Raw genomic sequence first — 6063 nt, 5'->3', positions numbered from 1 at the left:
CTTCCCGCCACCCTGTGTCAGAATTCCAAAGGTGCCACCAGACACAAAAAAAGTTGAGGACCCCTGCGCTGTCTGTCCCACTACAGTTCCGTTGCCACTACAAGAACACACTCCTGAACGTTTCTGGTTTGCACGCTTTGTGGAATGACCGGACTTGTGGAGTTCTTCTTGACCACCTCAGGCCGGCCGTTCTACAAGGCGGGAGCGGCCCCAAAGACGAAGCACGAGCAGACGGTTGCTAATCATGCCCCTTTGCATGCGCAGCTACAGGTCTGTGTAGGTGGAGTTCCAGATTTAGGAGTCAGGCGATGATGGGGGCAGGGTGCATGCAGGCGCAGGGGCGGGGGGGCTTCCCTGGAGTTTCGGGCATAGCAGCGGCCAAAGCTTTCTGACTTGTGTTAACACGCACAGCTCCTGTGATAGAGGAGTTCTACAGGAAGTCTCGAGGGGGTTGAGCTCTTATACAAATCTCCTAGGTAAGCCAAACTTTTCATTTTATTTTCCGTAACGCATGCCTTGACTGCATCGGGCAGCGGCTTCTGCCGCCGTTCTGCTGTTCTCACATGTCAGTTAACGCTACCTGGTGGTAGGTACACTCTTGCCAAGAGGAGACGACAAGCAGGTCCTCCCAAGTCTGATGTACACCTGCCAGGAGATAAGGCACCCGCTGTAGAGAGGACCTTCCTATCAGCAGACACCCTGTGGCTGCAAGGCATAGCCGTCCATCAAATCCACATGCAAGTGCCACATGTTTCAGTGTGAATAGGAGAAGGTTAAAAGTTGCCTCCGCAAGCAACCAGAATTCCCTAGCTTCTCTTGGGTGCTCTTCCAGAAGACGGGTTGATAGGAAGTAAATTGTGTACGAACAATTGATTGGAGACTGCCTCTAGGAACTGCACACAGCCCCAACAGACGGGAGCAGGTGCTTCTCTGGGAAGGCCCCATATCGGAGCAGTTCAAGACACTCCAAGGTCATCCAGCCAGCCACCTCTGTCTGTTGGAAGAGTGAGGTCTCCCTCCCCCAAAGCTAGAGCTTCTTCACAACATCCTCAGGTCTCCCTGCCTCTTCTGTTGCTGCCGCTTCATCCTGGAGAGAAGTGACTAGTGGGGTCCCACAGGGATCTGTCCTGGGCCCAGTGCTATTCAATATTTTTATCAGTGACTTGGATGATGGAATAGAGGGCACGCCAATCAAATCTGCAAATGACACCAAATTAGGAGAGGAAGCTAATACCCCCGAGGACAGGATCAGAATTCAAAATGACCCGGACAGATGAGAGAGCTGGGCCAAAACCAACAAAATGAATTTCAACAGGGAGAAATGTAAGCTACATTTAAGCAGAAAAAATTGAAACGCACAGATATAGGATGGGTGGCACCTAGCTACATGTGAAAGGGATCTGGGAGTCTTAGTAGACCACAAACTGAACATGAGTCAGCAGTGTGATGCGGCAGCCAAGAAAGCCCATGCAATTCTTGGCTACATCAACAGGAGTGAGGTGTCTAGATCAAGTAAAAAGTGGTGGCGAACCTTTGGCACTCCAGATGTTATGGACTACAATTCCCATCAGCCCCTGCCAGCATGGCCAAAACTCCCGCCCACCACTTCAGAGGTGCAACAGTGCCCTCAAACACCCCCTTTTTATTTCCCCCCACCCCCAACCCCACCCTTCCCCCCCCCCCCCCATCCCCCCACTCCCCCCCCCCCCCCACCCCCCCCCACACCCCCCCCCAAACCCCCACCCCACCACCCCCCCCCACCCCCAGCCCCCCCCGCCCCCCCCAACCCACACCCCCCCCCCCCCCCACCCCCCCCACCCCCCACCCCACCCCCCCCCCACCCCCCCCCCCCCCCACCCCCCCCCCCCCCCACCCCCCCCCCCCCCCACCCCCCCCCCCCCCCACCCCCCCCCCCCCCCACCCCCCCCCCCCCCCACCCCCCCCCCCCCCCACCCCCCCCCCCCCCCACCCCCCCCCCCCCCCACCCCCCCCCCCCCCCACCCCCCCCCCCCCCCACCCCCCCCCCCCCCCACCCCCCCCCCCCCCCACCCCCCCCCCCCCCCACCCCCCCCCCCCCCCACCCCCCCCCCCCCCCACCCCCCCCCCCCCCCACCCCCCCCCCCCCCCACCCCCCCCCCCCCCCACCCCCCCCCCCCCCCACCCCCCCCCCCCCCCACCCCCCCCCCCCCCCACCCCCCCCCCCCCCCACCCCCCCCCCCCCCCACCCCCCCCCCCCCCCACCCCCCCCCCCCCCCACCCCCCCCCCCCCCCACCCCCCCCCCCCCCCACCCCCCCCCCCCCCCACCCCCCCCCCCCCCCACCCCCCCCCCCCCCCACCCCCCCCCCCCCCCACCCCCCCCCCCCCCCACCCCCCCCCCCCCCCACCCCCCCCCCCCCCCACCCCCCCCCCCCCCCACCCCCCCCCCCCCCCACCCCCCCCCCCCCCCACCCCCCCCCCCCCCCACCCCCCCCCCCCCCCACCCCCCCCCCCCCCCACCCCCCCCCCCCCCCACCCCCCCCCCCCCCCACCCCCCCCCCCCCCCACCCCCCCCCCCCCCCACCCCCCCCCCCCCCCACCCCCCCCCCCCCCCACCCCCCCCCCCCCCCACCCCCCCCCCCCCCCACCCCCCCCCCCCCCCACCCCCCCCCCCCCCCACCCCCCCCCCCCCCCACCCCCCCCCCCCCCCACCCCCCCCCCCCCCCACCCCCCCCCCCCCCCACCCCCCCCCCCCCCCACCCCCCCCCCCCCCCACCCCCCCCCCCCCCCACCCCCCCCCCCCCCCACCCCCCCCCCCCCCCACCCCCCCCCCCCCCCACCCCCCCCCCCCCCCACCCCCCCCCCCCCCCACCCCCCCCCCCCCCCACCCCCCCCCCCCCCCACCCCCCCCCCCCCCCACCCCCCCCCCCCCCCACCCCCCCCCCCCCCCACCCCCCCCCCCCCCCACCCCCCCCCCCCCCCACCCCCCCCCCCCCCCACCCCCCCCCCCCCCCACCCCCCCCCCCCCCCACCCCCCCCCCCCCCCACCCCCCCCCCCCCCCACCCCCCCCCCCCCCCACCCCCCCCCCCCCCCACCCCCCCCCCCCCCCACCCCCCCCCCCCCCCACCCCCCCCCCCCCCCACCCCCCCCCCCCCCCACCCCCCCCCCCCCCCACCCCCCCCCCCCCCCACCCCCCCCCCCCCCCACCCCCCCCCCCCCCCACCCCCCCCCCCCCCCACCCCCCCCCCCCCCCACCCCCCCCCCCCCCCACCCCCCCCCCCCCCCACCCCCCCCCCCCCCCACCCCCCCCCCCCCCCACCCCCCCCCCCCCCCACCCCCCCCCCCCCCCACCCCCCCCCCCCCCCACCCCCCCCCCCCCCCACCCCCCCCCCCCCCCACCCCCCCCCCCCCCCACCCCCCCCCCCCCCCACCCCCCCCCCCCCCCACCCCCCCCCCCCCCCACCCCCCCCCCCCCCCACCCCCCCCCCCCCCCACCCCCCCCCCCCCCCACCCCCCCCCCCCCCCACCCCCCCCCCCCCCCACCCCCCCCCCCCCCCACCCCCCCCCCCCCCCACCCCCCCCCCCCCCCACCCCCCCCCCCCCCCACCCCCCCCCCCCCCCACCCCCCCCCCCCCCCACCCCCCCCCCCCCCCACCCCCCCCCCCCCCCACCCCCCCCCCCCCCCACCCCCCCCCCCCCCCACCCCCCCCCCCCCCCACCCCCCCCCCCCCCCACCCCCCCCCCCCCCCACCCCCCCCCCCCCCCACCCCCCCCCCCCCCCACCCCCCCCCCCCCCCACCCCCCCCCCCCCCCACCCCCCCCCCCCCCCACCCCCCCCCCCCCCCACCCCCCCCCCCCCCCACCCCCCCCCCCCCCCACCCCCCCCCCCCCCCACCCCCCCCCCCCCCCACCCCCCCCCCCCCCCACCCCCCCCCCCCCCCACCCCCCCCCCCCCCCACCCCCCCCCCCCCCCACCCCCCCCCCCCCCCACCCCCCCCCCCCCCCACCCCCCCCCCCCCCCACCCCCCCCCCCCCCCACCCCCCCCCCCCCCCACCCCCCCCCCCCCCCACCCCCCCCCCCCCCCACCCCCCCCCCCCCCCACCCCCCCCCCCCCCCACCCCCCCCCCCCCCCACCCCCCCCCCCCCCCACCCCCCCCCCCCCCCACCCCCCCCCCCCCCCACCCCCCCCCCCCCCCACCCCCCCCCCCCCCCACCCCCCCCCCCCCCCACCCCCCCCCCCCCCCACCCCCCCCCCCCCCCACCCCCCCCCCCCCCCACCCCCCCCCCCCCCCACCCCCCCCCCCCCCCACCCCCCCCCCCCCCCACCCCCCCCCCCCCCCACCCCCCCCCCCCCCCACCCCCCCCCCCCCCCACCCCCCCCCCCCCCCACCCCCCCCCCCCCCCACCCCCCCCCCCCCCCACCCCCCCCCCCCCCCACCCCCCCCCCCCCCCACCCCCCCCCCCCCCCACCCCCCCCCCCCCCCACCCCCCCCCCCCCCCACCCCCCCCCCCCCCCACCCCCCCCCCCCCCCACCCCCCCCCCCCCCCACCCCCCCCCCCCCCCACCCCCCCCCCCCCCCACCCCCCCCCTCCCCCACCCCCCCCCCCCCCCACCCCCCCCCCCCCCCACCCCCCCCCCCCCCCACCCCCCCCCCCCCCCACCCCCCCCCCCCGCCAGCATGGCCAATTGGCCATGCTGGCAGGGGCTGATGGGAATTGTAGTCTATGACATCTGGAGTGCCAACGGTTCGCCACCACTGCTTATCCAGGGGGCCTACATGGTCTTCTTCTCCTCTGTTTTATTTTGACAATGCTCCCATGAGATAAGTTAAACTGACAGAAAGCCTAGCGACACACGGGCCTACTATGCATGGAACACTTACCCCGGGGCTCCTCACTGCACCATGGGGTTGTGCTGGGGTCTCCTCACGTTTACATGACAACACTACATGTGAAAGGGATCTGGGAGTCTTAGTAGACCACAAACTGAACTTGAGTCAGCAGTGTGATACGGCAGCCAAGAAAGCCAATGCAATTCTGGGATGCATCAATAAGAGTATAGTGTCTAGAAGATCGAGGGAAGTAATTGTACCACTCTACTCTGCATTGGTCAGACCTCACTTAAGAGTACTGTGTTCAGTTCTGGGCACCGTAATTTAAGAAGAATATTGACAAACTGGAACATGTCCAGAGGAGGGGAACCAAAATAGTAAAAGGTCTGGAATCCATGCCCTATGAGGACAGACTTAGGGAACTGAGTGTGTTTAGTTTGGAGAAGCGAAAGTTAAGGGGGGACATGATAGCTATGTTTAAATATTTGAAGGGCTGTTTTTTGAACCACAATATTTGAACCACACAGCCCGGAAACCACACAGCACCCATTTGAAGGGCTGTCAGGTCGAAGAAGGAGCAAGCTTGTTTTCTGCCGCCTCAGAGACTGGGACACGGAGTAATGGATTCAAGCTGCAGGAAAAGAGATTCCACCTAAACAATAGGAAGAACTTCCTGACTGTTGGGTGGGGGAGAGGAGAGACTGAGTGCCCAGCTGCATGGCAGGGCCAACAATCTCTGTTATTATATCAAGATATCGATTTGAGAATTTAGAGGTCAGTGTGTTTTGGCTAAGCCCATTTGGCAGTGGTGGGATTCGGCCGGTTCGCACCACTTCGGCAGAACCGGTTGTTAAAATGGTGCTTGTAAACAACCGGTTGTTAAATGATTTGAATCCCACCACTGCCGTGTGGTTGAGCACCTTTTCTTTGACTTCTTGCTGGATATTGAAAGGCGCTGACAGGACAAGAAGGAGTCAAGAAGGAGCCGGTAACATGGATGGGGTGGGTTGGGGGAAGGGCGTGGAGCGTCACGTGAGGGAGTGGGATGGGTGAAGCTAGGTAGGCTGGCTGTGGGCAGAGAGATGCTGGTGCCAAAATTGTGCTCACTGGCAAACCTGCCCCGCTCTGGCAGGGAAGCAAATTAAAATTGTGCTAAAAGCGATGTCACTCACCACAGAGAGAATGGAAAGTGAAAACAGAGCTCAAGAAAATACGTCTGTACAAGAAATCTTGCTGCGACAGACATCCGCCC

Source organism: Sphaerodactylus townsendi, linkage group LG06 (genome assembly GCF_021028975.2).
Source record: "Sphaerodactylus townsendi isolate TG3544 linkage group LG06, MPM_Stown_v2.3, whole genome shotgun sequence".
In the NCBI taxonomy this organism is placed as follows: domain Eukaryota; kingdom Metazoa; phylum Chordata; class Lepidosauria; order Squamata; family Sphaerodactylidae; genus Sphaerodactylus; species Sphaerodactylus townsendi.
The sequence above is the reverse complement of the archived record's forward strand: the minus strand, read 5'-3'. Positions refer to the sequence as shown.